The 27,978-nt window shown below is 54.4% G+C and overlaps 1 protein-coding gene across 5 annotated transcripts in view; it reads left to right on the forward strand.

Moving 5' to 3' along the window:
* Positions 1 to 298: 298 nt before the first annotated feature.
* The window catches only part of TSPAN18 (tetraspanin 18), a 177,557-nt gene continuing 149,877 nt past the window's right edge, over positions 299 to 27,978 (forward strand). For 2 of the 5 annotated variants that reach the window (XM_082684052.1, XM_082684054.1), the window contains exon 1: positions 1,454 to 1,567. The gene's annotated coding sequence lies outside the window, so the exon portion shown is untranslated. Of the gene's footprint in view, positions 706 to 1,453; positions 1,568 to 27,978 lie in introns of those variants that run through there. The other 3 variants (XM_082684050.1, XM_082684051.1, XM_082684053.1) reach the window with 3 other exon arrangements.

The raw sequence follows: 27,978 nt of genomic DNA on the forward strand, positions 1-27,978 counted from the left end.
ACGAAGCGAGGGCCCGGGAGCAGAGCGGGAAGGCGGGCAGGGGCTGAAGGACGGAGCAGGACAGAGGGTGGGCCCCGGGGCCCCGAAACATAGCCCGGAGGCCGCACCTCAGGAGGATACCGAGGCAGGGAGGAGGCGAGGGGCAGCCCGCCGGAGGAAACGTGTCTTCTCGGCGGCCGCCACGGCAGCGGTGGCGGCGGCGACTGGAGACGGGAGACTGGCGGGGAGGAGGTTTGGGGAGGGGAGGGAGCGCGGGGGAGAGGGAGGGACGGAGCGGTGGCTGGGAGGTGGGGCCGGCGGGCGGGCGGGCGGCTGCAGCTGCCGCCGGCGTCTCGGGGGCTCCAGGCTGCGGGGCGGACGCAGCGCCGAGCGATCCACAGCGGAGCCGCGCGAGGCCGCCAGAGCCCCGGCCCCGAGTCCCGAGCCCCGAGCCCCGAGCCAGCGCTGCCGCCGCCTCGCGCCACCGGGTCCCCGGACACGCCGCCGCCGCCACCGCCAGGAAGGCAGCCGGCGCCGAACAAGTTGCGAGCGCGCCTCTCCGCCTGGGGAAAGTTTCCCCAGCGGCCGTCGGCGGGAGTTGGCGCGGGGTCCGGCTGCTGCTGCTGGAAGGTAGGGGGCTCCGCACCTCCGCGCCCTGCGTGCGCCCCGCTGCTGCACCCCCGGGGATTTGGAGACCCCAGGGGCGCTCCCCCCGGCGACTGTTGGGTACGGTCGGGGATGGGGATAGAATGGGGGAGGGATCCCAGAACGGTCCCGGGGAAGCCCAGAAACCAAGTTCTACTTAAACTGGCCTGGGGAGGGGGCAGGGGAGACGTGCTTGCTCCATCCCCGCCCCAGATCCCTGCCCCGAATCCGCGGGCTAGAGGCTTCCCCCCGGGACAGGTGCGGTCCCAGTCGGCGCTGGGCGCTCTGGGTGGGTGATTGGGGGGCATCGAGAGGATGGCAGGGGGTAGCAGGTGTGGTTAACAAGGTTGGGGGCTCAGCGGGGTCTGTGCCCCGAGGGCGGGGGTGCGGGCCACGCCACTCCGTAGGAGGTCCGATAGAGACTAGGGATTAGGATCGAGGATCCTGCCCGGAAGATTGTTGGGCCCAGCCAGGGCACCGAAGGCGATCCGCCTTTGGGGTGCCAGCAGCGGGGCGGGGCGGGAGGGGCAGGGGCGCCACGCTTTCCTCCCGGGTCCCCCTTATCCCGTACGGGGTGTGCGCGGTTTGGGGAAGCGAAGCGGAGACTCTGTGGGTGCTCGGTGAGGTCCGAGCCTCTCTGGCACGTCCGGATTTACCGGGTATATATAATAGGAGTCCTCTGGGAGGGTTGCTTTGGCTCGCGTGGGCTCGCGCCAGCTTTGGATCCCCGCTAGATTGAGGTGAGCTGGCCCCCGCCAGGGGGAGCCCTTCCCCGGCCCTTTCACCCACAGGAAGGCGAGTCCTGGTTCCTGCGAGACAAATGCACGGAAACCCAGGACTTAGAATCACAGACCCTCCAACAGGCGCGGGGGCCCGCGCGGGGGAACCGGCCGCCCCCGTGGGACGGCGCGGGAGAAGTCCGAGCGTGGATTTGGGGTACACGGTGTGTGGGAAAGCTTGGTCGTCAGGGGGTGGTTTTTCTAGGGGAGCAGGCGAGGTGTATGGTTGATTAAAATACTCACCCCAGGAAAAAGAACAAGAGAAACTTGACACTAACAGCGAACTGGTGTAGAGAAACGGGATGAGAGGATCAATTTGTTGAGGTTTCTTTGGGGTCTACAGCCCAAACTGCTGAATGCGCCCTTCTTGTAAAAGTTGTACCTTTGTTTCCTGCATGTGGCCAGATGGATGGGCTGGATGACCGTCTTGTGGGCACTTCAGATCTGTCCTGGGTGGGCACAAGTAAGCTGGCAGGCACGGGACCGGGTCATGAAGGGCCCTGGGAGATTTCAGCGGTCCAGGCTGAAGTGGGTTACTCAGTCTGCGACAGGGTCGCTCTGCTTCTGGATCTGGGTCTACAGTCCACTTTAATCCGGTCATTTCACAGCTGTTGGTAAGACACCAGCGATGCGTCCCTTTTTCTGACCTCAGCCCCCCACCCTCGTGCTTGGAGTCTGTGTATCTGTGGGGAGCCCTTGGGGGAAGCAGGATTGCCATTGGCATCTATAAAGAGTATCAGCTTTGCCTGTGTGGGCCTGCTCGACATTGAATGTGGACTGAAGGGACTCTTGCCTCCTCTCTTTAATTCCCCCCCTCCTCCCTGCACCCCAAGAGAGGACACATGAGCAAAGAACGGGCGGTGGCCTCATAGTGGCTGTGGGAAGTTTTCTTGAGTCTCTTGGCCAGCAGTGTGGGCTCACTGGACAGCCCTTCCCCCGCCCGCATCCCCAGAGTCCCCTGCAAAGGTCATGGAAATGGGGGGGGGTCCCCGAAAGAGAGTTAGTTGAGGTTCTGGCTTTCTGTAGAGCCCACCGCATGTTTTTGCTGGATGTTACCAAAATGCTGTAGGGCAGAGGTGCCAGAAAGATCAGCATGATTTTTATTTTGAACAGAAGGGGTGGGAGGAGGAGACAGGGGAAAGGGTGGGGAGGCCCAATGGATTTCTCCGGGTATGTCTTCAAGACATCATGGGGCCTGAAAACAAAAGGAGTTTGGGGTTGTGTTTTATTTCTCGTGGTTCTTGTTCCTCTGTTGGAAGAAAGCCTCCTGACACAGCCTGGACCCTGGGACAGTGTGATCATGGGGCCCCTGAGGGCCGTGAGCTCCTTCTTTCTGTGGCCCACTCATGACCCACCGCATCTGCCCTGAGGAGAAGAGGGACTTGAGACTTCGCAGGTGTTTGCATTTGGGTAGCTTATCACGTGTGGACCCGGTATAAACTCCAAGATCTCTGATTCAGCACAATTTCAAGCCTTGGAAATTCAGTCTCCTTATCTTCCCGTCCCTAAATCCATTACAACGCTGGCCCTTGGGACAGCTTTATCCCAACCCGAGGCTGAAATGGCAGTCTACTGGGGCACTTTCTAGAAGCAGAAGTTTGTCTGGAATTGGAGTTAGGATACTTTGGGTCATCTAGGGAGTAGCCCCTCCTTCTTTAAAAAATTCCACGTCAGCCTGGAAAGAGCTACTGAGTTCCTGGATGAGGTTTTAGTGGTGTGAGGGACGGCTGGAACACGGGGTTGGGGGGGGGTGTGTTGAGACCGGTGGGAAAGGGGTGTGGAGGCAAGGAGTTATGGCAGGGATTTGTGGGAGGGGCCAAGGAGGGGAGGAAACAGCAAGGTTTGGGGGGGCTTGGTGGGGGCTGCTTTGAAATGGACCTTTACTGGATCCCAGGGGGGCTCTGGAACAGTCACTTTCAGCCTTGAACCTGCTTCCCCAGTCTTTAACCTGTAGGCGTTGGCCTGGGAGATCTTGGTGGACTTGCTGCTGAAAGGCAGGAAGGTATAACTTCTTGAGGCAGTAAGCAGCTTTTGCTCTGTCTTGAGTCCAGCGGAGAGCACCTCTCCTGCTGTTTTGCCCCATCCCGCCCCAGCCCTGCACAACATCAGACTGCTGTTTTGGACCGAGAAGTTAATGTTAATAACCGGTGCCTGCTGGGAACGCTAAGTCTGTCTGCAGGCTCACAAGGGTGCCTGTCTCTGGATGCTTGTCTAACCCTCACTCCCTTTTCCTAAGGAGAGCCCGTGTTGGTGGCTGGGCGCCCCTTTGAGGGACCCCTCTTTCCAGAGGGCTGGAAAAATCAGGAACATTTGTTCGTGCTCAGCTGGTACGTGGCAAAGGGAGGGGGCCTTGGAACCAAGCACTTTGGTCCCCCCGGAGCAGATGATCGGTCGATCGAATATTTCTGCAACCTGATGCAATGGAGCAAAGCTGCCAGCTTGGGCTCCTCCTGCTATGCGGGCTGGCACTTTGGACCGGAATCAGCACTTGGATCCCGGGGCAGGGGCGTGGGTTGGGGGTGGGGGGGAGCGGGGGATGGGTGTGTCTGCCCGTAAGGAAACTCTTTTTGAAAAGAGACAGTGAGAGATGATGAGCCCCAGTGTCTGCAGCTGGCGAAGTAGGTCTTTCATGTCCGCGCTGATTATCTTACGGTTCCACCCTTGTCCGTTGTCTTCTCCCAAGACTGCTGCTTTAATTAATAAATCAGACAACTCGGAGATGAGCAGAACCATGTTCACTGGTTCTGCGCATGTGCGTCTGGACCGAGAGGCAACAGGGTTTGGTGGGGGGAAGGTCCCCAAACTCTGAGAGAAGACACTTGTGTTTGAGCCCTGATTCTCTTGCAGGTGGAGCTGTGTGACCTCAAGGGAGTCACTGGCCCTCTCTGAGCCTGTTTTGCTCTTTCTTCAGCGACAGCGTTTGGATGGTGGTTAGGCTGCCTGGGTTTGAATGTGTGTGAGGGCCGGGAAAAGTCTGCTTTGAGAATGGACCTGAGTTAAAACCTTGTGAATATTCGCCTGATAGCCCCATCCTTGTGGCAGGGAGCCCAGTGTGACGTCACCGGAAATATCCTGGTTTCTGGCACTTGAGGGATGATATTCCCTCCGCTAGGGTTTGCCCATTCTCTCCCTTCCATCCTTTGTTTCCTACCCTGAACCACAGTATGAAGACCGTATGTGCAGATAATGAGTTTAAGCTGATAAACAACTCCCAGATTCACCCAAATAAAAGGCCGTCTTGCTAGAAGACGCTTGCGACTTTAAAATAAATAATCTGGCTTCTCTGCTCTGTTGCGTTATGTCTGGCCGGCCCTGCTCTCACCCCCTTTGTCCCCTGCCCCTTGGTCTGCTGCAGACACAGAGGCTAGACCAGGGGTGTGTTCTGGGCTTTACGGGCTGCCTTGGCTGGGGCAGCCTCCTCCCGCTGCCCCCTTGCCTCACCCCCCTGGCAAGGTTGGTGCTCGGAGCTATGGTGGGGGTGATCTTCGTGGTGGCTCACGTTGTGGGCATGCTGACCATCAACCAGCAGCTAGACCAGACTCCATCCCATCTGCACCCGCAAGGCTGGTTTAGATCTTGTCCCCATTTGGCAGATGTTAAAATAAGGCTCTGAAAAAAATCAAGTGAGAAGTGGTAGTACCAGGATTGGAACCTAGGCCGATCTGTTGGCCCATCCAGGGCTCTAAACCCCTCTGTGATATTTCCTCCTCGCGTACAGCCGCAGACAGAACCTCCTGTGAGCCCCAAAGCCCCAGGAACGCGAGCTGTGAGATCCCATCAGACCCTCCTCGCTGCTTTCGCTTGGCTTCTGGGCTCAGAGCCTTCTGTGGTTCCCTCTTTTCTCTGTCCATTTCTCAGCTTTCCGGGAAGTCAGTGACCTAACTGAGCAACAACGGGGTGTTCCTGGAATAGGATGCGTGTTGGAGTCACAGTGGTGAATTTGAACCCTGTTTCTGCCCCTGACTGGCTTTATGGCCTTGGTTTCCTTACCTGAGAAAAGCAGCAGAGCAACAGTCATAGCAATAAAACCATTCAGCTAAATCAGCCGCCGCCGCAGAGGACTCCAGCTCTCCGCGACTTAACATTGCAGGTGTAATTCCTGCCCGCGTGGCTTGTCTGGGGCGGGTCTCTGCTCCACACAGTTACTCAGGGACTCAGGAGGATGGTGATTCCACCATCTTGGGAGCGACACCTTCTGGAATATGTGGCATCGAAGTTACTGCCGAAGGGCAGAGAGAGGTGGGGGAGGCCCTTGGATGCCCAGCTGACCCAGCCAGAAGGTGACCCTCATCATACCAGCTCCAGTGCGTGGGTCAGATCCGTCACGTGGTTCCCCAGCCAGCTGCAAGGGATGCTGGGAATGCCAGAACGTGCGTGGAGATTTGCTGAGCGCTAACTCTCCAGTTATACTTTCCAATAGAACACTTTAAGGATGAATTGAGATGATGCATTTAAAGCTTCCCGAGTAAACCTGGTATGTTGTCCACGCGTAAAACATGGACACTTCTGTTCCCTAAGAATCCGTGTATGTGTTGTTCTTTGTAGATTTCAGGCTGTGTACAGGGAGGGGATCACAGGGGAGATGGTAAAGTGCCCATAACACTCTGGAGGGAGGTGGCACGCCGAGGCGCTAAGGGACTTGCAAGTGAGTGTGCAGCAAGGACACTAAGCTGGGCCTTGACCTTCATTCAGCCTAGCGCTCCCGTGGCCTCCTTTGGCTTACTGAAATTTACTGTCCTGCGAACTTCTGGGGTCTTCCAAACCCTACCTCCGATAGCTGCTCCTCCCATATGCTAACAGCTTCGGGGGAGACTGCAGGCACTATCTGGATGCTGAGGGAGAAGGGTGGGGGGTGAGGTGAGGGAATCCTAGTTGTAGGTATTCACAGTCAAAGCCAAGGGCATTCGGTGCCCCCACACACTGCTTTGGGAGTTACTTTGCAGTTCTTAAGCTTTGGAGCCCCGCCCCCACACCCCCCCACTGGCCATCACCTACAGAGTTACCTGTGGTTCCTGTCCCACCTGTGCAGCCCCGCCTCGGTGGCCCTTTTGCTCCTTTGTGGGATTGTGCAGAGAATGAGAGGGACCCTCCAGCCCAGATTTTCTGCCGGCAGGAAGACAGTCAGACCCCAGATTGGGATCCTGACCCATCAGTTAGTGCTCATTCATTCTCCTGGGACTCAGTTTTCTTGTCTGCAAAATGGGGAGTATATGGAAAGCCATAAGGCTAATCTGGCCCGGGTGCGTAGTTGGTATCAACATGTTTGTGTATCTCTTATCTGCCACCTGAGTAGGAAGGAAGGGATGCCTTGTAAAGGATCAGCACCCAGGAGAGGCTAGAAGTGGGCCCAGCACCTTGGCCTGTAACTTGCAAATGGGAGGTGATCCCCCCCCCCCCCACTGCCCGTGGTCTCAGCCTCTGCTCTCCTGTTGAACTAACATGCCTTTCATTGGCAATGGGAGAAGAACTTGAAGCTCTGGCCTTTGGATGTGAGCCCCATCTTTTGGAGTCTAAATACCCTGTGGGGGCGGGGCCTGGGGTACTGCTGGGCACCCCCTCCCACTTTGCTGCCTTCCTGGCTGGACCAGATGACAGCACTCTCCCTGGCAGTGTTGCTCTCTCTGGACCTGCGCTTTGGTCTCCTGGGGGAGGGGCACCCCCCACCACCACCTGGTGCCTCACATTTCCAGGCCTCTGCCAGCAGAGCAGGCCCGGGCACTCCTCTACTGTGGGTTTGAGCCCATAGGGGAAGGATGTACTTTCCCAGCCCAACCATAAACACCTTCCAGAATAATGGGGATTAAGTGTCCTCCTCAAAGGAATAGCCAATGGGTTGGACACTGGCGTGGAAGCGTCTTTGGTTAGGAAGACAGTGGTTCCTCAAGACCGGATTTTGAGGGCACCACCACTCCCCGGGCATGGTGGACACTTGCACTTGGGGGCTGAGGAGAGTGGCCTTCTGCCGGAGCTGCCGCCAAGAAGCTAAAGAGGCGAGCTGCCTCCTGCTTCTCAGAGAAGCACTGGTGTGCATGCGGGCCACGGAAGCCTGGCAGTGGGCGTCGCGGGATCCCTCAAACACACCTCATTCACTCCTGCCACCAGACCTCACTTCGGCCGCCTCTGCCACATGAAACACTTGGAGTGGGGCCTTGGAGTAGCTCGAGGGCCCTAAGAGGTGGCTGGTTTCCTAGGGCTGCCGTGACAAGCGACCATGGTGGGACATGGAAGCCACAGACAATTCTCTGCTCCCAGTTCAGGAGGCTAAAAGCCCTGAGTTAGGGTATTCGCAGGGCTCTAGGAGATGGTCCCTCTTTGTTCCTCCTCAGTTCTGGTGACTGTTGGCAATCCTTGGTGTCCCTTGGCTAATGGACAGGACCTGGTGCCTGTTCCCATCATCCACGCTGTCTTCCCCTGAGTCTGTCTTTGCTCTCCCTATGGGGACACCAGTTCTACTGGATTAGGGCCTTAGGACCTCATCCTAACTGATTACATCTGGAAAGACCCCATTTCTGAATAGGGATACATCCGCAGGTCCCGGGGGTTAGGACTTCCACATATCTTTTGGGGGTCCACCATCCAACCCGTAACAAGTGGGTACTAGGATTGCCCCATTTTACTCCCAGAAAGTCAAAGAATGGGCCCAAGTTCTTGCAGCTAAACCACTGGCAAGTGATCGGTCTCGGTACATTTCAGTTTTCTGAGCAGTAAGGAGGGGATTTACAGCCACCTCCTGGTGCAGCGAGGTGCAGAGAGGAGGTAAATGTTTGCATTCAAGCACACTGGGTCCGCAGCGAAGCACCTGCCAGATGCTGCTGTCGGGACAGGCAGGGTGTCCTGTCTGGACTCAAGGAGCAGGGACGTATGTGAATTGTGACCAGTTACAAGTAGCATGTTTTCTAGAAATAACAATTTGAAATGACTGAATGGAAGGCGCCAGTGATGTTCTTCCAGCCCATCTTCTTGGAGTCGTCTTCTTTTCCATGTTCTCCTACGTTAAGAATAGCCCGTTGAGGGCGCCTGGGTAGCTCAGTGGGTTAAAGCCTCTGTCTTTGGCTCAGGTCATGATCCCAGGGTCCTGGGATCGAGGCCTGCATCGGGTTCGCTGCTCAGCGGGGAGCCTGCTTCCCTTCCTCTCTCTCTGCCTGCCTCTCTGCCTCCTTGTGATCTCTGTCTGTCAAATAAATAAATCTTTAAAAAAAAAAAAAGAATAGCCCATTGAGACAAATTGTCCCTGCTTTACTCTTTATCCCGGACTCTGTTTCGTACCAGAAGTCGCTGTGACTTTTGCAGGTTGGGTTTTTCTCCCCAGGGCCAACGTCTGGGTCTCTCTGCTTGAGGAGGGGGCTTAGGGGGCCTGAGCAGACAGCTCTGGGCTCCAGAGCCCACCCCAGGGGAGCCCCAGAGGGTTTAGGGGTTCAGCTGATGCCGTTGAGGGTTGAGATGAAGGCATGAGGAGGCAACACGTGATCAAAGGTTGGGAGTTCAGCTTCCGAACATAAGGGCCTCAGTTCAAATTCTGATTCAGTCCCATACCACAGCCTTTGTTTGGCCTTTGACAATTACTGAACTTTTCTGTGCTACCATTTCACTTCCCAGAGTTTTACGAAGATAGGGTTACAATGCACAAATACGTCTCTGAGGATTGAGTGGGACCTTTCAAGGATTCAGTGAATGCCAGAATTAGTCTAGGTATTTTATTGTCTGCTTCCATCAACGGAACAAAGGTGGGGAAACCCCACGGGGTGTAGCTTGGCACCTGGGGTTGAATCGATGCTCAATAGGTAGGTGCTGAATGAATGAGTGAATGGGTGAACTCCTCGTTCTAGCATCTTCGCAATCACATCCCTCTTGCTGTGCACTGAGGCCTCTAGCCATAAGCCCCTTGTATGTGGGGCACCGAGATACCATGGAACAAACAAGTAGGGATCCCTGGGTGCTATGGAAAAGTCGGGAAAGGCACTTACATCCGGGAGTAAGAGCAGCATAGGTCTGCTCGTGGATTCAAGCGAAGGTTGAAGCTTGGAGAAGGGGAGATGGGAAGATGCTGGGGAAGGGGAGCCTGGATGGTTGTTGTCACCCTGGAAGGCAGGCCATTTGGAGGCCTGGTGGGAAGAGCCACATTTACGGTATCCAGTGTTCCCATGGCAAGCAGAGACACACTCCCACCCCGGACCAGTTTTTTTTTTTTTTTTTTTTTAAGTAAACTCTTCCTCCAACACCGGGCCTGAACTTACAACCTTGACCCCAAGATCAGGAGTCAAACCTTCTACCGACTGAGCAGGCCAGGTGCCCCTCCTCCAGGATTTTTACCTAACAGGTGCACCTCACTCGAGGCAGCCCAGATCTGTGAAAATGCCAGCTGGGCCAGGGGACCCCCATTCAATTTCCAGACGGATTAGCTCTCGGATTCCCATTGCTCCCTCCTGCCTTAAAAATAAAACTCAATTTACGGAAGCTCGACTTCCACACTTTGTTAGGAAAAACATCTGTCGTGCAATGTGATCGCGCTGGCTGTCTTGCCTGCGACCCTTCTGTGGATTCTCGATTGTGTTCAAAGGCTTTCCCACAGCCCCTGCCCCCTCCCATCCCAAGCGGGCCTCTCTCCTCCAGCCCACCTGCCACCTTGCTTCCTCTGTCCCCCCAACTAGCAGCATGGCCCCTCCGCATGGCACTGCCCCCTCCCTGCAATACTTTTTCCTCCCTCTTTAGCTATGAGAGTCCTCCTCATCCTTTGGTACTCAGCCCCTGCATCACCTCCTCCAGAAAGCCTTCCTGGACTCCTGCGTAGGCCAAATTATCTTCCTGGTGGCTCAGATTGCACCCTAGTTGACTTTGTCACTGTCATTCTTTAATGTCTGCCTCCCTCACTGTAATGCAGGTCCCCAGGATAGGGATTCCCTCCCCCCGACCCCTGAGCCATTGCTCAATGCTGCATCCCAGGCTGGGCACATGGGCCCGGGGAGCTGGTGCCTCTCTTCAATTTCTCCCCTGCAGGCCGGTCTCTTCCGGGTTGTTTGGGGGAATGAGCACAGCTAACAGGCATTGATCTCTTGGAGTGTGCCAGGCGCTCACGGGTCTGAGCTCATCCAATAGAATCCAGGTTTTCACTCCCAGCTCTGCTCCTTCCTAACTCCACAGCCTCGGGCAAATTGCTCGGCCCCTCTATGCCTTATCTTCACACCCATAAAATGGGACTAAAAATAACACCTCATTTATTGAGCTGTTGTGAGGATTAATTCAATTGATTCATGTTAAATTTATTTTCTCAGTCTGGGAGGCTAGAAGCTCATGACCAAGGTGTCAGTTGGTTTGGTTGGTTCTGAGGTCTCTCTCCTTGGCCCGCCGAGGGCCGCCTTCCTGTGTCCTCACGTGGCCTTTCTTCTGTGCGTGGGCCTCCCCGTTGCTTCCTGGGTGTCCAGATCTCATCTAATAAGGGCTCTAGTCAAATTGGATTAAGACACACCCCACTAGTCTCACCATTCACTTCATTACCATTTGAAAGACCCTGTCTCCAAATACAATCACGTTCTGGGGTGCTGGGGGTTAGGGCTTCAACATGAATTTTGGGGGAATGCAGTTTAGCCCATGACACCTTCTAATTCAGTATTATGATTGCGCCCCTTTTATGGCTGAGGAAACTGGGGCACAGAGAGGTTAGGTCACTAGCCCAAGGTCACACAGCCGGTGAGCAGAGGTGTAGAAATGCACAGCCAAGAGGTCCCAGCCTCCAGCACAAGCATTAGATGGTCTGTTCGTGGCTGTGCTCCTCTGCGGGGGATACCAGAGGTCTTGCCTCCTGGAACCAGCCTGTGTCTCAGCCAGAACAGGGAGGATATCAGGATCCACGGGTCTCAGAGATCTCTTGCTTGGCCCTTTGTGCCTTGCGGCCCTTAATCCCTTGTTCTACAGCTGCTACCAAACCTATGTGGGAGTGGGGACCTGACCTCCTGTTCCCAGGCTAAGAGAGAGGCAAGGCCATGAAGGGTGGGAAGGAAGGGAGAGGGTCTCAGGAAGGGAGGGGTTACCGATTCCGGGGTTTGCTCCTTCTCCCTAGTTCATTGATCCGATTTTCCAGGAGCTCTCGAAAGCTCTTTGAAGATAGTCATGTTTTACTGGTGAAAGATGGGGGAATCATCATAGTCAACGTAATAAGAGATTAACAGCAGGAACAAGGGTATATTCCATGGAAATGAACTCTCAGTCCTAACCTAGGCTCCTCACCTGGAGACCACTAGGTCACTAGCCTCTTGCTTCTCTGGAATTGTTTGCAGGGTAAATGGGTGCATGTGTGTGTGTGTGTGTGTGTGTGTGTGCGCGCGCACAGCACCCTCCATGGCCTGTCCCCAGGGGCGCACTGTCCCTGTTGCTCTGTCCCCTGGCTGCCTTAGCACTTGTCCTTCTGCCTTGTCTTAGCTGGGGGGCTCTCCATGCAGACCCCGAGCAAAGATTTGGTTGCAAATTGTTTATGTATGAGTTGGCCCTGGAGAGGTGAGCGGCCAGGTTGGGGAGGAGAGTCAGTAAGAGATGTGCTGGGTAGCCCACTGCTGGGGGCAACTGGGGACCCTCCCGGTGACAGTCCTCTCGCCCCGCCTTCCTGATGCCCCACCTGTGGACACTCTGTGGGGACCACCTGTGGTGTTGTGGCCAGCTGGGTCGATGGCCATCTTCCCTCTTGAAGAGTTGCTTGGCCCTCTCTGGCCTCTTCCTGTCCCTCCCCCACTGGGTCCGCACAGATGTCACCATGATGCTTTCATCTCAAGGGGTCCGGGAGCTCAGGCTGGGGTCTGTGGGAGAGCCCTGGGCCCTGCGGATGGGCCCTGTGGGTGGGGGGCCAGCAGGTCATGACATAGGGTGATTTCCACCTTCCCCGAGGGTTGGATGGCAGATCAAAGGGCTTTTTGTTGTTGTTTTATTTTCTTTTCCAGCGGCTTCTTGCTGGGCAAAAGGGGCTGAGGAGCCAAGGCAAACAGAGGGATCTCTGAAGCCATTGCCTGCTTGCTTGCTCTTGGAGAGGCTGGATGAGCTGGAGGTCCCCCAGCAGAGGGGCTGGAGCTGGGGCGACAGGTGGGAGCTGCCCAGGCCGCTTCCCCCCTCGTGCGTGACCCAGAGACCAGATGGGGACCCTGGAGGCTGATGCTGAGCCTCATGCATCTCAGGAGACCTTGGAATGTGGTATTGCCATGGAAGTGGATGCAGGGTGGGGGGCACCAGGAGCGCTGGACTGAAGCCCAAACTGCCCCCCCCCCACCCCGGTGAAACATCATTATCTCCTCTGTCCCCCCGCTGAAGAGACCGCGAGAGCACTGGACTGAAAGTCCAGAATCAGAGCCTGGGGTCTAGTCCTAACTTTTGCTCAAACCAGCTCTCTGTCCCACCGTGATGGACTTCTGACATCTCAGCCACATACTGGGGATGGGGGGGGGGCGGTGAGTGTGTGCTTTTTCCTGGGTCTTCTTCCTCCGACTCGACAGTCTCCTCTGAGTCTCCAGCGGGGAATATGACCAAAAAGCCTCGAATCCCCTGGAGAAAAGCACTCAGGAAGCCGAGGCGTGGTTGTTGATGGAAGTGGGGTGTTGTTTAAATAAATTAAGAGCGCAAGAGGAAAATCCATCAGCATTATTTTCAGTAGCTGGGATGATATGCATAACATTTCCTTCCTTTCATTTGATAATTTTTCCTTCTCAGAGTAGTTTGAAGAAAGAAAGTGTCTGATGCTTGGTTACACAATGAGCTCAAATAAAAATATTCTTTTTAAAACGCGGTTGCTATGTAATTGAATTTAAATAATGGGCAATTTTTGTTTCTAAGTAGCCGCACGGCTCACAAAGTTCTGCTCAAACCTGTCTGAGAGGTGCATGGGTGTGCAGAGAGAGAAAGACAGCACCGATAGAATATTTTTGGCCAAACAATAACAATGCTAATAACATATTTAAAGTGTGTGTCTGAGTTCACGCACGTCTGCTGGATCGAAATGTACGGGATTAAAATTAACCACTCTTCTCGGAAGGAAGAGTTCCAAGGGCAGCCGTGGCATCCACGTGGCCTTTGAATGGGGCTGTCTGTGAGTGAGTGAGTGGGAATTCTGGCTCCTGGGTCCCCTGGAGCTGAGTTCAAATTCTGGCTCTCAGCCACTGCGTGATGGTTGGCTAGTTTTTTATCCCAACTGAGCGTCTTGTGTTCTCATCTGAAAAAAGGCCAGGACACAGGCCCAATCAAGTGTCTCATCTGGAGCTGGGTGTGGGGCGACCTGCCACCTGGGCCCTCTTCCCTGCCCTTTTCCCTCTGGGAGCACAGCAGAATTTTTCCGGGTACACACCAGACCCATAGACGTGATCCCATACGATGCCCAGCCCATCCCACTGGGGGGAGATTTTTAATCCCCATTTCGTGGGAAGGGAAGCCCAAGATGATGAGGTTATGGAATTCCAGAGATGGCCCAGTCGGTGGAGGGGGCTACGAGGAATGGGAGGATTTGTCTGAACCATCCCACAAGGCTGGCCCTTCCCATCCCAAGGGGAGTGTTGCTCTGAGGTCTGTGGAATGTGAAAGGGCTCCCAGTGCAGCTTGGGGTAGGCGTGCATTCCTTCCTTCTTTCCTTTCTTGTGTGTCCACTAGACTTTTCCTGAAGATTGGAGGCTGAGGGTAGCCAGCCACCCAGGCAGGACTGCACAACTCAGTCTCATCTAGGTCTTTTTAACGTCCCGATCTGTAGCCACCACGAGGACTTCTCTGGCCTGGGCTGGGCCCTCCCAAGCTCCTCCCCAGGCTCAGGCCCCCTCTGTCCCTCCTTCTGGGGATACTCGGTTTCTCCTAACTCTTGGTCACACATGGAGGACCCCCTGCCCCTCGTGTGGGTGACTCAGGTGTGGTCGCCCCACCACCAGAGAGCGGAGGAGGAGACAGCCTCTCCCAGAGCCAGCTCGCCTCCTTTCCTGCCAACCCTCTCCAAGGCCCTGACCCTCCTGAGGCTGCCTAATTCCCAGGCACTGACCTAGACCTTGGTCCATGGACCATCCTTAGAAGACATTGCTCTTAGAGCCCTCCTGTGTGGAGGGGCAGGCCATTTCTTAGCTTACATTTGTCTTCTTGTCCCTCTTGTCGGTTAACAGGAAGCTGTGAACAGAAGGGCTCTTCCCCTCCCCTCGCCTGACCCAGAGAATTCAGGACCCCTTATGTGTGTGCATATGCATGCACACACATGTAACACGTATGTGCATACGTGTGTGTATTTTTGTGTGTTCTGTAGGACCTGTGCCTTATGGCCTCACCAAGGGCTGAATGACTGACTATACCTTTGGGATGAGAAGAAACAGGATTGGGCCAAGGCCTGTCCCAGCCAGTTCGGTGGGTAGCGGGAAGAGAGCCGTGTGTACGGTGGTCAGAGCGGGGGCCTGGGGGGCAGCCCTCCTGGGTGGCTTCTGGCCCTGCCACTTTCTGGTTTCTTCCTTTCCCTTCCATGGAACCTGGCCCCCAGCGGTGAGGCGGGTGGGTGGCTGAAAGAAGGGAGTGGACAAGCAGTGCTGAGCAGAGTGCAGGAGAGGCTGCCCAGGGCCAGGCCCACCGCCAGCAGCCAGACCTCAGGAGTTTGGGGAGCCGCGAACTAGACCTCTAAGAGAGGTGTGTGCCGGAGCTGGCAAGTGTCCCCGCCCTTCAGCCATTTCTGGAGGCCTGCCTGGGGTGGTGGACGTGGATGGTGGCCGGGGGTTCAGGGGGCCTGCCTCTGCCCCCTCCCGCCCCCTGAAGGCCCAAAGTTCCATAAAAGAGAAAGACTGGAGGTGAAGACAAAGCAGTTCCCAAGGGAGGAAGTACTGCTGGACGCAGTTTCAGACACACGTTCCTGAAAATGGCCTCAGAAGGCGGATTTGCGGATGTTAAGGAACTTTTGGTATTTTTGAGCCTCCCCCCACCCCCCACCCCCTGTTTTTTTTTGCGTTGTAGCCTGAGGGAAGGGCGAGGAGCAAGAAGGAGCCCTGTGGCCTGGTAGAGGGGGGAACATGAGGTTGCTCGATTTTCATGTGCAGCGAGAGGCCCTGTGAGTTTCTGTGCAAATGTTAATAAAGACGGATCGCAGTCAGACAGCTGGGGGCCTCCTGGGTGGCTGGAAACACGGCCACGTGGCCGCCCCGCCCTGGGCTTGTGTACATTATCGCTTCAGAAAAGGGCAGTTCTCTGCTCTCAGATCACCACTCTCTGCTGCATTGGGGAAAGTCTCTTTCTTACAGCCCAGGGATCAGCAAGGGAACTTGCCCGGCCTGCTCTTGGCTGGGGCCCTTGTCTGAGTGCTGAGGTCCCTGCCCACAGCCCGCCTGGGCGCTGTCCCCACTGTTTACTGCTTAGCGGGGAAGAAGGGAAACAGATGTGATTGGTTGGAGCTGAAAGAAGTTACCATCCTGTGTCTGCTTTTTCTGGTGGTTCCTCATTGGTTATGAAAGGCCCACTGCAGTAGAACCTCCGATTAGAAATGGGGAGGTGGTGCAAATTCTAGCGTTGGTGCAGCCTCGCTGTGTGACCTTGGGCAAGGCGCCGGCCCTCTCTGGGCTTGTTTGCCACCTATAAAACCCAGGGGGCAGAACCCAAAACCAACCAAGCAAAAACACCTCAGTGCAGAGAAAAATTATTTTCACAGCTACCTGAGCAGTGTGGGTGTAGGGGGGATCAGATTCAAATAAACCAAAGAATGAGGCCAGGCTTGGGTTTGGTCCTCTTTTTCTATAATCATCCTAAGTGTAAGAAGGCTGAGCCACTTAGAGTAGCAAGGGTTTCCTGGGCCGATACTGAATAGCAGGAGTGGCGTGTTATGGTCCCTGATGACGAATGATTTTTATCCCGAATGTCAGTTCTGGTTGATTGGTAGGACCTGCTCGAGTCTAGCAGAAGGGTTGGGCTGGATGCTTGTTGTGATGGGAGGAGAGTGGAGAGCTAGCACGCAGGGGAGATCTGGGGAGCCCTGGGGTGCTGGATAGAGCCTTTAGGAATTGGGGAACCTAGGTGCTTTGCTGTCACGGGGTTGATTGCTGTATGACCTAAGGCAATGGTTCACCATTGAGCTAGATTTCATGTACATGAAGAGGCTGCTCGTGACTTTAATGTAATTTCATCCCGATGGAGGAGCACTCAGTGAAGGACAGGCTCATTTCACTCATCAGTATAGGGGAGAAGTAGAATTTTCCCCCTACTATTAACATTAATTTGTGACAGGACAGCATGCTCTCAAGGAAGATGGTCTGGCCAGTGGCTAAGAGGAACAAAGCACACAGACCAAAGGTGCAAAACAATGGCCTGTAAGCCACATCTAAGCTGCATGAAATTTACCCAACATTGACATATTGGGTCCTTATGACCCAACCATTCTACCCTTACGTATATATGCAACAGGAAGGCCCATGTATTCATGCCTTTCCCCAAAGGGCATGTATAAGAATGTTCCTAACTTCACTGTCCAAGACAGGCGATACCCGGAAATGATGCAAATGTCTACGGAAAGTGGAATGGCTGTAGTCCCGGGCTGGGATGCTACGCAGCAGAGAATAAGCTCTTGCGGCTGACCATGACTTGGAAGAGTCTCAGAATCCCAGTATAGAAAAAAAGACACCAGATGTGGAAGAGTCTACACAGTGCAGTTCTATTTATATGAAGTTCAAGGTCAGCCAAATGATGCAGTGGTGTTAGAAGTCACAATAATGATAACCTCTGGGCAGAGGTTGGGGAGTGCTTGGAAGCAGCTTGAGGGGTTCCGGGGGCTGGTCTGTTTGTGCTCTTATTCTGGTTGGTGCTTTCATAGGTACGTTCAGTTTGTGAATAGTCATTCACTTCAGATCTCTATACTTTGTCGTGTAAATGTTCTATTTCAATTTTAAAAATCCTATTAACTCAACGGAAGACATAAAGCAGATTCTAACCCATTGAAATACTGAGACACGTAGTTTACAACTCCAGATCCCCGCTTTCCTTGATAAATGGGACACTGTGAGAGCCCGGGCCCCCATGTAGCAAGAGTGGCCTCAGGCCAACAGGGTCTTTGTTGGGATTTCTAGTCGGAACCCATGAGAAAATGCTGCCCTCTGAGGCTCCCAGCCTCCATCAGAGGGAAGAGCTTTGTGAGGGAGGGTGAGTTAGAAAGAGCTGAAAGTGTCCTGGTCATGTCGTGGTGTGATTCTGTATCTAAATTTATCATCATGGTGACATTTGTTGTTATTTTGTCTCTCTGAGCCTCAGTTTACCTACATTGGTAAAGTGGGAAGATTAATACCGACATCCAAGGACTGTTTTGGGGTTACGACAAGAACATGGTTCGCCAGTGCACCACGGGCCTGGTGGCTCTGAAGGCCTGCAGAGCTGCATCTTCTCCCCAGCCCCCACCCCCGCCCCAAGCCTGGTGCTGCCCCCTTCCCGCTGCGGGGAGGGGAGATGTGGTAGATTCGATGTGGGGCCACAGCGTTCCCTTTGTAATGGTGCGTTGGGAGATGGGAAACCCGTTCTCTGGGGCTCTGGCAGTGCCCTCCTCCCCGGCCCACCCTGGGCCCCTCACTTGGAAGGGCAGGTGCTTTTCTCTGGCCGGGCAGGGCCAGGTGCGCAGGCGCGCTGAGGACCACAGTAAATGCTGCAGGTCTGGCGCCGGGCACTCCGGGACAGGCTAGCACGTATTTCGCTTCGTGGGGCGGCTGGCGTCCGGGACGTGCTGTCGTCAGTCCCTGCTCCTTCCTTCTTTGTCCCCTGGCAGCAGCCAGGGCAGCCCGGCCATCTAGCGGTGGCGGGGCGTGGCCCTCTGGGATGCAGAGTTTCCCAGAGCATCTCCCAGTGGGGTCTCTGCCGCCTCCCAGAGATCCCCGGGGCAGGGAGGTGTGCGGACCTGGCTTCAGGAGCCCTACCTGGAAAGTGGGGGGTTGACCATACCTGGCTCATCCCCGGAGCTCTGCAGTCCTGGCTGTGGTTGTCCGACTTATTGGGGCTGTCATTCCAGGCCACGAGAAAGCACCCAGTGGGCCATTGGGGGGTTGACTCTGGGGTAAAGGATGTGGTTTGAAACGGCCTCTTTGTCTCCGAGCAATCTGTTTTGATTTATTCAACTGTGGGAATTTGAAAATGGCCCAAATGTTTTCCCTCTTGTTCTCCCTCTCCGGCAGGCTGATTTCCTCGTGCTCGCCCCGCCCCCCATCCTTCTTGCTCACTCATCCACCCTCACACTCGTTCACACTCATCTTTTCAGACCCAGGTAAAGGCCAGGTGGGACTTCAGATGATCTGGCTGTTTTTCTTTCTACCTCAGACGCTTCCTCAACTGTGTCCACTCCTTCTCACCCAGACTCCCCCACCTCCTCCGTGCCCCTCCCTCGCACCAGCAGAACCCTGAGGGCAGAAGACCTGGTTCTAGCTCTGTCTCTTTTACCAACCGGTTCCATGGCTGTGTGACATGGGCCAAGTCACTCAACATCTCTGGGCCTTCTTTAATTTCCTGCTTCCCAGCAGAGGCAAGAAAGCTACCAGTTCACGCTTAGATCACTTTCTTCTGCGTTATCTCAGATGCTCTGAGTTAAGGCCCCTTCTGCATCTTAAATTCCCCCACTGAGCCATTGAGTGGATTCAGTCTTATTTGACAGCCTGTGTGCTGACCTGAAATTACTCCATAGCCTTTTCCTGGTATTGAAGAGACAATCATTTTATTTTGAGCTGGGAATTAACACAAGGTCAGGAGAAAATAGAAAGTTCAAGAGGATGATTCCCTCTTGACTTAAGGGAGACAGAGTGTTGTGGCATCTCACTTGGAGTCCATTCCTTTTACTTCTTCCAGATGTCCCTGGCAGAGGTGACTGGGGAAATGGGGGGGGGGGAGAGGGAGGGGCAATGGTCAGTTTGGCCCTGCTGATGGGGGAGGGGTGGTGGAATCAGGGTAGAGACCCTATGTTTCCTGAGCTCAACTCACCAGAAGGATCCATTTCATTCTGTGGCCCCTGTCACTTTGCCCCAGCCTCCATGGATAAAGAGAGCTAGAATTCATTGAGGACACCTCACATGGCATACACTGTCCCCTGGAGTCCTTGCAGCAGGCCTACAGGTCAAGCGCGAATGTCATTCCCATTGTAGGGGTAGTGAAACTGGGGTACGATGATGAGGCAAGTGTCACAGGGTGTGTCAGTGGTAGAGCTGGGTCTTCAACCGGCCAGCGGTCTGCACTTGAACTAAGCTTTGATCACCACACCATGCTGTCCTGAGTGGCCTCCTGGTGGCAAGGTGAGATGGGAAGATGAGATTTCAGGACAGAGTCTGAGTTTTAGTCCTGCTCTGCTACAGACTCACTCTTCGTACCTTGGGCAAGTCCCTTACCCTCTCTGGGCCTCAGTGGCCCATTCGAAAATGGAAGCAAGGGACCAGTGGGACCCCAAGTCTGCGGTCAGTATGGTATTCCGTGGCCTTCTGGAGCAGGATACTTGCAACAGTGATTAAGAGTCAGTGAGCTGTGGTTAAATCCTGCCTCAGGAGCTTGTGGCCTCAGGAAGGTTATCCAACTTCTCTGATGCGCAGGCTCTCTGTCTGAACAAGGGAGAGAAGATCAACACTTATTGCTTGAGGTTGCTGTGAGGATGGAGGGGTGGAGCACCTGGGATCGTGCCACGCCCCCATTTGTGCCAGCTCCCTTATTGTGGATTTAGGATCTCTCTTGGCAGACCCTTTGGCTTGGAATGGGGGCTTGTTACCTGACATGGGGAGTCCCCTGTTCCGGAATTGGAGGCATGCCATCCCCAAGCGATGTTGTCCATGGTTTGCCATGAGCCTTCTGGAATGCACTGGGGTTTCCCGACCAAGATACCATCTTGAACCTTACAGATACTCAAGTGAGAAGGACCTGGGATGAGTTAGTTTGGCGGCATTCAACTTCCTTGTAGCCACAGAACTCAAAGAAAGTTCGAGAGGGAGCCTCTGAGAAATCATTTCAAGATGGAGCTCCCCTATCGGAGTGGCCGTGGGGGGCTGCTCAGCCCTCCCCATCTCCTCCCGCCACTTTGACAGCTTCTGAGGCACTGGGGATCCCCATTTGACAATCACAGGCCATTAGGTGGTAGATAATGACACTGGGACCCCGAAAGGGCCAGTAACGCATGCGGGAATCAGAAGCCGGAGCATCTGCTACGTTATTTTCATTAGCGGGATCATTTTCTGTCTTTATAAGAGAGCTCACCTGTGTTTCTTTTGTCCATCCGTCTTAATTAATCACCTAGAGATGCATCTTTCAATATTGACACTGACTAAGCAGCTGACATTTCTGAATTATTCTGTCCCCTCCCTTCTTCACAAGCCATACATAAAGGCTGGAAGGGTATTTATTGCTAAATCAAGGAAAATGGGGCTTTTTATTTGGAAGCCTTTGAAACAAAGTGTTTACTCAAATAATCCTGCCTGAGTTGGCAGGTGTTTGGAAACCTAGGGAAATGTGTTTGGCTCAAATAAAGAAAGAGTGACCTGCATGAATCCACAGATGCTGTGGTCTGTAGGGGCTCTCCAGGGTCCTATTTAAATGAAGCATCTTTCCCCACTCACTCCCTACATCCCCCCTTTTGCAGCATGCCCCCCTCAACACCCAGTTCGGTCTTCAGAGATCACATGGTCTTCCTCCCTCCAAACCTAATTTCCGCACAGACTTAGCCCATAGTGACCTGCCACGTGGAGAGCTTTAGTGAGAATCAATAGGCAGGGGTTCCTGGTGTGGGCTTCACGCCTCCCGAATGTAAAACACCATGGCAGCGAGAGTAAGATGGATGCTGCCCAAACATCCCTGGTATCGGGGCACGATGGGTCCCCCCCCCCCCCCACCGCTGCCTGTTTGGAAGGCAAGAAGACATGGCCCAGGGAGGAGGCTTGGTGATTTGCCCAGGGTCATGCGATGACTTTGACGCAGAGTCTGTGGTCTCTCGGGCTCCTGGAGGTCCTGTTCAACACCCCTCTTTGCTGAAGCCTGGCTGCCCTTCGCTCTCTGATCTAGGTAATGAAGCTGTTCTGTAGGACCTGTGTGGGCAAAGATTGGAGTGGAGGGACCTGTTCATTAGCAGCTGGCTCTTCAAGGGCAGAAACTGGTTTCGCTAGGAGCGATGCTGTCAGAGCAAGTAGAGAGAGGTTGGCTTTCATTTGCCCAGGGCCCGTGGCGCCCCCTCCCAGGATGATGGGACGCCCAAGCCTGGAGAAGACCGGTTCCCAGCCGGGGAGACACATGTGAATTCAATTCAAGGCTGGCGAGGCCTGCGCCTGGCTTCCCAGCGCACTGTGAGCTCCGGGAGTGGGTGGGAACACGGTCTTCTCCAGGCCCAACCCTGGCCGCCCAGCAGATGTGTTTATTTCTTCCTTTTCCACTTGGGAGGCAGAAGTCTGGCAGGGTGGTTAAACAGGAGCAGCCCTGGGGCCAGGCTGCCCGGGGTGTAGATCCAGCTCTGACGGCCCACACCTGGGAGTTGAGGCTAATAACTTCCTGGGTTGCCATCTCCTTATCTGTAGAATGGGGTACTAATAATCCCTTTCTCCTAGGGTAGTGGGAGGCCTTAGTGAGATAATCTCGCATAAAGTGCTTAGAGCCATGCCCCACAGATGGGCTAGGCAAGCAATTTACATGAGCTATTGATTGGATAATCTCTGATGAGTGTGTGTGTCTCCATTTTAAAAAAATGGAGTTCATCACTTTTTTTTCTGATTACGAAACTCACTCACATACCTATGCCAGCTACCAAAAGAGATCCATGGGTAATGTTTTGCTCTCTTTCTTTCTAGTTTTTACTCCGTGCAGTGTGTGTGTGTGTGTGTGTGTGTGTGTGTGTAATCGGGCATGTGCTGACAAAGTATAATTTTCTAAAAGCTAGAAATCCTCTAAGATCTCACCCAAATCTGTAATAAACATGGCTCAAAGATTGATTTAATTCACGAGCAGGGGAGCCGGTGAGACGGCGAAGCCGGGTCTCAGGAGAATTAGACACATGGCGGTTAGCAGTTATGTAAGCATCGGAGCAGTAGGGGCTGGGGCCGATAGAAAACAGTCGAATGCCCTTTGGGACAATAAAATCGTAAACTTCGGGGCTAGTTTTTCTACCAGACCCCCCCCCATCCCCAAATATCTACTCCAAGTTCACAAGTAACTTGACATGAGTCAAAGTTAGATTCTTCTAGAATCCTCTACTGTGGATAATTAAGCAATCCGTAGGTGGGCTCGCTAAACAAAACTCCATGATGATGTTGGAAAGACGGGCCTCTCCTCGCCTGGCTTCCCACTTTTGCATCATCCGCATTAACAATATCGGTATCTTTGCGCATCTTGCCTTTGGTATCTACTGCAACATCACATCTGCTTTCAAAGGAAAGTTCTGAGGAAGGACAGGAATGCCCCCAAAGGGTGTGACCTGCTCAGACACAGCTGGTGGAGGCCCCCTCCACCTCGGGGTCCCAGGATAGCTGCTCTTGCCCCCCCCCCCATCACATTTTCTTGGATTCATCTCCATCTCTCTCTCTCTCTCTCTCCATTTAGACTGAATTTCTTGAGGTCAGGGATTTGCTGAGTTTACTGTCTTCTGGCTCCTTCCCCTCTAAGCACCTGCTGTGTGGGGCATGGTGATTCTTTGGGGAAGCTTTGCTGAATGAGTGAACGTGGATGGTAAGAGGCCTGGCCTGTGTCACTGATGGGGGGGACAAGTGTGCCTTTCGGAACAAGCAGGGCCCCTCTCCTGGGCTCGGCTGGGTCCTCCTGGAAGAATCCAGTGCCCAAGCAGTGTCACAGCATTTCCTCCGCCCTAATCCCCGATTCTGTCTTAGAAGGTCTTCCATCTTGGCTCTTCTCCATAGGACTCCCATGACTGAGTTCCTAGCTTGCTTTCCTAATCAAGGTCTTCAAAGGGTAAGAAGTTCTTGGCTACCTCAAGCTGGGGAGGGAGAGGCGTGCCTGGGATTAATCTCCACACTATGAATTTTAAACTGCTCTTCCACGTGTTGGGAAAAGCCATCAAAATGCTAATGGCTCTGCGGTCTTACCTCCCGCAGACCCTTCTCGGCATTAGAATATATTTACATGGACTTGAGCTGGGAAGAATTGCAGAGACGTGGGGTGCCCTTTTCCCTCCAATCCCACCGCAAGCAAGCCTGGAGGGCCATAAAGTCTGAATGACAAGCCCCCCCCCCCCACCCCCAGCCCCAGGTTTCAGAGGAAAGCTGCTGTGGTTATGGGGCGGGCCCCTTCCCTGGGCTCGGATTACAAGTTCTCAGCTGCTGGCTTCCTTGCTAGCAGCACGGTGGCCAGTTTGGAAACATCTCTATGTCCTGTGGCTTTTGAAAACTGCTCCTCTCCGAGGCAGAACATCCCCGGACAGGTGTTCCTGGATGCATAAGACCGTACAGTGGGTCCACATTGAGTTCAAGGTCTGGAACACGTGGAGACACAAAGGCCACTTCAGCTCTAAGACAGTCTTGCCTGTTCTTGAGCCCTGGGCTAGAAGCACTGGGCTGTTGTTGAAATCTTTGAAAGCCCAGCTATCTTTGCTCAGGTAGACAATGGCTTGAGGACCTCCCACATGTACCCTCTAGAGGACAGATGTGATGGGGACAGCCCAGGGCAGGCTGGATTCAGCAAAGGGGCTCGGGGGCCTTTGCGCACAGACCAGATCATGGACTCTCAAACTCTCTTGGCTCAGTTCTGCTCTGTGACTGTGGAAAAGCAGCTGGACCTCTCTGAGCATCAGCTCCTTCCTTTGCTAAGAAAGAGGAGGACACTGGCCACTTGGTGGACGAATTAGAGAGTTCACATCTTTCCTTTTTTCTTCATGTGGATGGTGCAGTGGAGCCGGGTGGGGTGGGGGGGATGGAGGGCCAGGCTCCCCCCTCAGAGAGAGAGAGAGAGAGAGGTCCCTTAAATCATCAGGTTCCTCCAGGTCCCTATGGTGCCAAACAACCAGGTCTGGAATGCTGGGCACTCTCCTGGCAGGGGTGCTGGGGACCCGTCCGGAGAATGAGTGGGCCTTTCTGGGCAGACATGGTTGCTAGAATGACTTAGGCTTCTCTGTTTTCCTTTTTCCATGAGCAGTGCGCCCATGTTTACTTACGTAAAGCTGTGGGGCCTCAGGCTCCCTTTCCTCCTCTGAGAAATGGGAAGAGTGTAAGAGGAAGGACAAAGATCAAAAGGAAAGAGAGCTCCAGGGGATGGACAGCCTTTGTCCTTGCCTCCTTCCGGTGATGAAAAAACGCTTGCAGACAGGGCAAAGAGGGGCACGTGCAGGGCTAGGCCCACTGGGGCAAGGGGTCTCAGGCTCCCAGAGTCCACATGTTCTTCATGCTCAGGTGGGCATCGTGGAGGAGTCCAGATCTCACAGGTGCTACCGGGGAGGGCGCGAGAGACCCAGGCTCGCCCGCCTTCGGGAACCCCCAGACGTCATGGGAACGTGGGGACAGGAGAGATGATGATTCCTAGTGATGGCTGCATGGAGAATAAGCTTCACGTGTTAACTTACAGGGTTGTATATGCCCTCTTGCCTGGCCCTATCACCATCCCCATGCTACCCAGAGCTAATGGGCTCAGACTGACTCAGAGTCCTTTCCAGCTGGGTGGACCCTCCAGAGCCCTTGCTAGCAATACCGGCACCTTCTGCGCTGTGCCCAGTTCCGAGCAGGGAGTGGCCCTCTACTCCCCAAGTGGAAAACAACAACAACAAAATCCCAGTCTTTCTGAGGATGTCAGGGCTCCCACGTCAGCCCTACTTGTGACCCTGGGGCACACTTAGCAGGCCCATTTTGGGACTCATTATGGAAACTAAGCTGGATGGGACTGAAAGACAAGGGCAGGTTGGGCAGTGCAGAGAAGCTCAGCTCTCCCTCCTGTAGCAGAGTCAAGGGCAGGTGGAGAGGAGGTGGAGACCTAGAGACCAAGGCGATGGGAAAGGGCTTTGTGCAGCGGTGCTGGATGGGGGTGGGGTGATGACTGTTGTTGAGTCACAGAACCCAGCAGGAACTCATCCCCCAGCCTGTCTTGGCTCCTCTTCCTCTGGCCCACCCCCACATCACCCCCCTGCATTGTCAGTTTCCAGTACAGCAAAACAAAGCCCTGGCTTAGCTTTGGAGCCAGAAAGTACATCACTTTTATCTGTCAACAAGTGATGCATCTGGCTGGCAGTGGCCCAGGCTGGCATCGCTGTGGGGAGAAGGACCAAGGCTGCACTGGCCTCCAGGCTCCCGCTGACGATGCTGTCCCTTCTTGGGGCATGTGATCAAGAGTCTTTGTGGTCACAGGGCTCGGAAGGACGCCTGTTCCCCCAGGAGCGAGGTAAAGCAAGGGGAGTATACAGCACAGGAGAGAAGCACTGAGGGCAGGAGCTAATGAGAAAAAGACTCCTCATCTTGCTCCTGATCTGATCACCTTCCTCCCTCCCTCCCTTCTGTCACTGCTGTCTCTTCCAGGAAGACCTCCCTTTCACTTCCCCTAGAATCCTACTGACTTGGATTTCTAGGACATCAGCTCTGAATCAGTGGTCTTCAACATCACGTGGGAACGTGATGTATAAAACAGGAGCAAGTCAGGCTGCTGTGAGCCAAGTGTCAGGGTGTATGTATGAAGTGTGGTCTCCACCTCTTGGTGCAGGCCCCCAAGGGAGAGAGGGACAGGTCTGGAGCGTGGAACTTGGAACCGCTGATCATGGCCATTGTCCCCTCTATGGAAAGTAGCAGCACTAGCTTCTGTTTATGTAATTCCCACATCCTCTATTGGTTGAGCACCTGGTAGGGTCGGTCCCCGTGGGAATCCCTTGTGGCCCATTAGTGCCTCTGACCCCCAGCTCAGGCCAGTGGGGTGGGGCTCTGATTGCCCACACACTGCAGGTGAATCACCTGAGGTTTACAGGGGTAAGGAACTTCGCCAAGGTCACACAGGGGGCGAGTGGCAGAGCTGAGATGGAAACCCAGGCCTGTGGACCATGAGTCCTGGTCTGTGGCCCACTGTTGGGTGCTGAGGGCTCCCTACCCACTGCCTGGCAGACAGCAGGCTCTGGAGGCATATCTGTTCTCCTAGAAGCTCTCTCTCAGGGAACCATCCAAAGGATGCCCTGCTGTCCATGTGGCCTGGCCCTTCTGCCATTTTGGGGTCTCCCAAATGGCATCTTTGCAAGGGAGCTTGAAACCCCCATCATCAGCCATCAATCTGCTCTGGACCAAGCAGTTGGCCTGTTGCAGACCTGTCGCATGGCTGGCCAACCCCCTGCCCCACAGCCTGGGGCTGGACTCAGACACAGGGAAACTTCCATCTTCACTACCTGGTCTTCACCACCTGGATCAAGACCAAGGCAAGATGTAACTCTGACCCTTCCTTCCTGAGGCCTCATCTTGTGGGTCCACAGCTAGTGAGGAGAGATGAGGTAGAGCTGGGGGCTGCCGATGTTCATTGTGTGGTCTCTGCATAGACCCATAAACTCTAGAGGGAGAAAGCAAGGGATCACCCGTAGCTGCAAGAGGCTCAGCCCCCCGGGGTCCAGAGAAAATTATACAAGTGGTTGAGTCATTTATTCCCTCTCTCCTCCCATTAACTTAGTTCTGTCTTGCTGTTGTTAATTTCGCCCATCCTTTTGTAGATCGGTTCCCCTTCAACCCGGCTGTTTATCCATCCCTGCCTTCATCTGCCCTGCTGTCATCCATCCCTCCATGCGTGTGTCCATCCATCCATCCATCTCTCCTAGCACCCTTCCCTCCATCCATCTTTATTTGCTGAGTCAGGAGCTGAGACCACAGAGGAAGTAAGAGACCGTCTCTGTCCTCGAGGAGCTCAGAGTCTGGCAGAGGAGAAAAACCATACAAAGCAAAACACAGGCGACACTGTGATGACTTGACCACTTAGACAGACAAATTGTTAGTGGAGCCCAGAGCCCAATCATGCCTGTGCAGGTCTTGTGCAGACAAGAGGAAATGTTGAAGAAAGATTTTGAAGGATGAGTAGGAGTTTGCCAGGCATTTTGGAGAGCGGGAGAAGAGGTAGAGTTCAAGGTTAAGAAAGGAAGAAGGGACTGTCGGGCAGAGTGAGCAGGAGTGAGGTTGGGCCAAGCATGTCATGGTGGGTGCGGGGGCATGTTGGTCCCAGTGAGTTCAGTGTGACTGTGGGGTCTGCGCATATTGTGAGGACCTGAAGGCCCATATGATGATCAAAGGCCCATATGTAGGCAAAGGGAAGCCAGGGGACCCACTGACGCAAGAGAGAGACATATCTCTGGGCTCCGTCTGACAGCAAACCAGGGAGCAGTTTGGAGGGAACAAGGCCACAGCCTAGCAGACCAGCTAGGAGCCCTTTTGCAGCAAGCTGATGGACAACACTAGGGTTCAGTCCTGGCAGGGAGAGGCAGGGGCCATGGAGAAGGAAGGTCACGGGTGACTTTGGACATGTGAGATGGTGGAGAGACAGGGGCTGGGAAACCAGAGAGGAGTCTGTGATCTGAGTACTGTGTTTGGGAAGACTCGGGAGACTGTGTCCTCACGGCACGCACACCCCTGGGTACATTGGTTTAAAACTAGAGCGGGAAACATCCGCGTCTTGGCTGGGTCTCATCCAGGACGCTGAGGTTCCTTCTCAGGACTTTTCTCAC

This window comes from Mustela nivalis, assembly GCF_964662115.1.
Source record: "Mustela nivalis genome assembly, chromosome: 9".
In the NCBI taxonomy this organism is placed as follows: Eukaryota; Metazoa; Chordata; class Mammalia; order Carnivora; family Mustelidae; genus Mustela; species Mustela nivalis.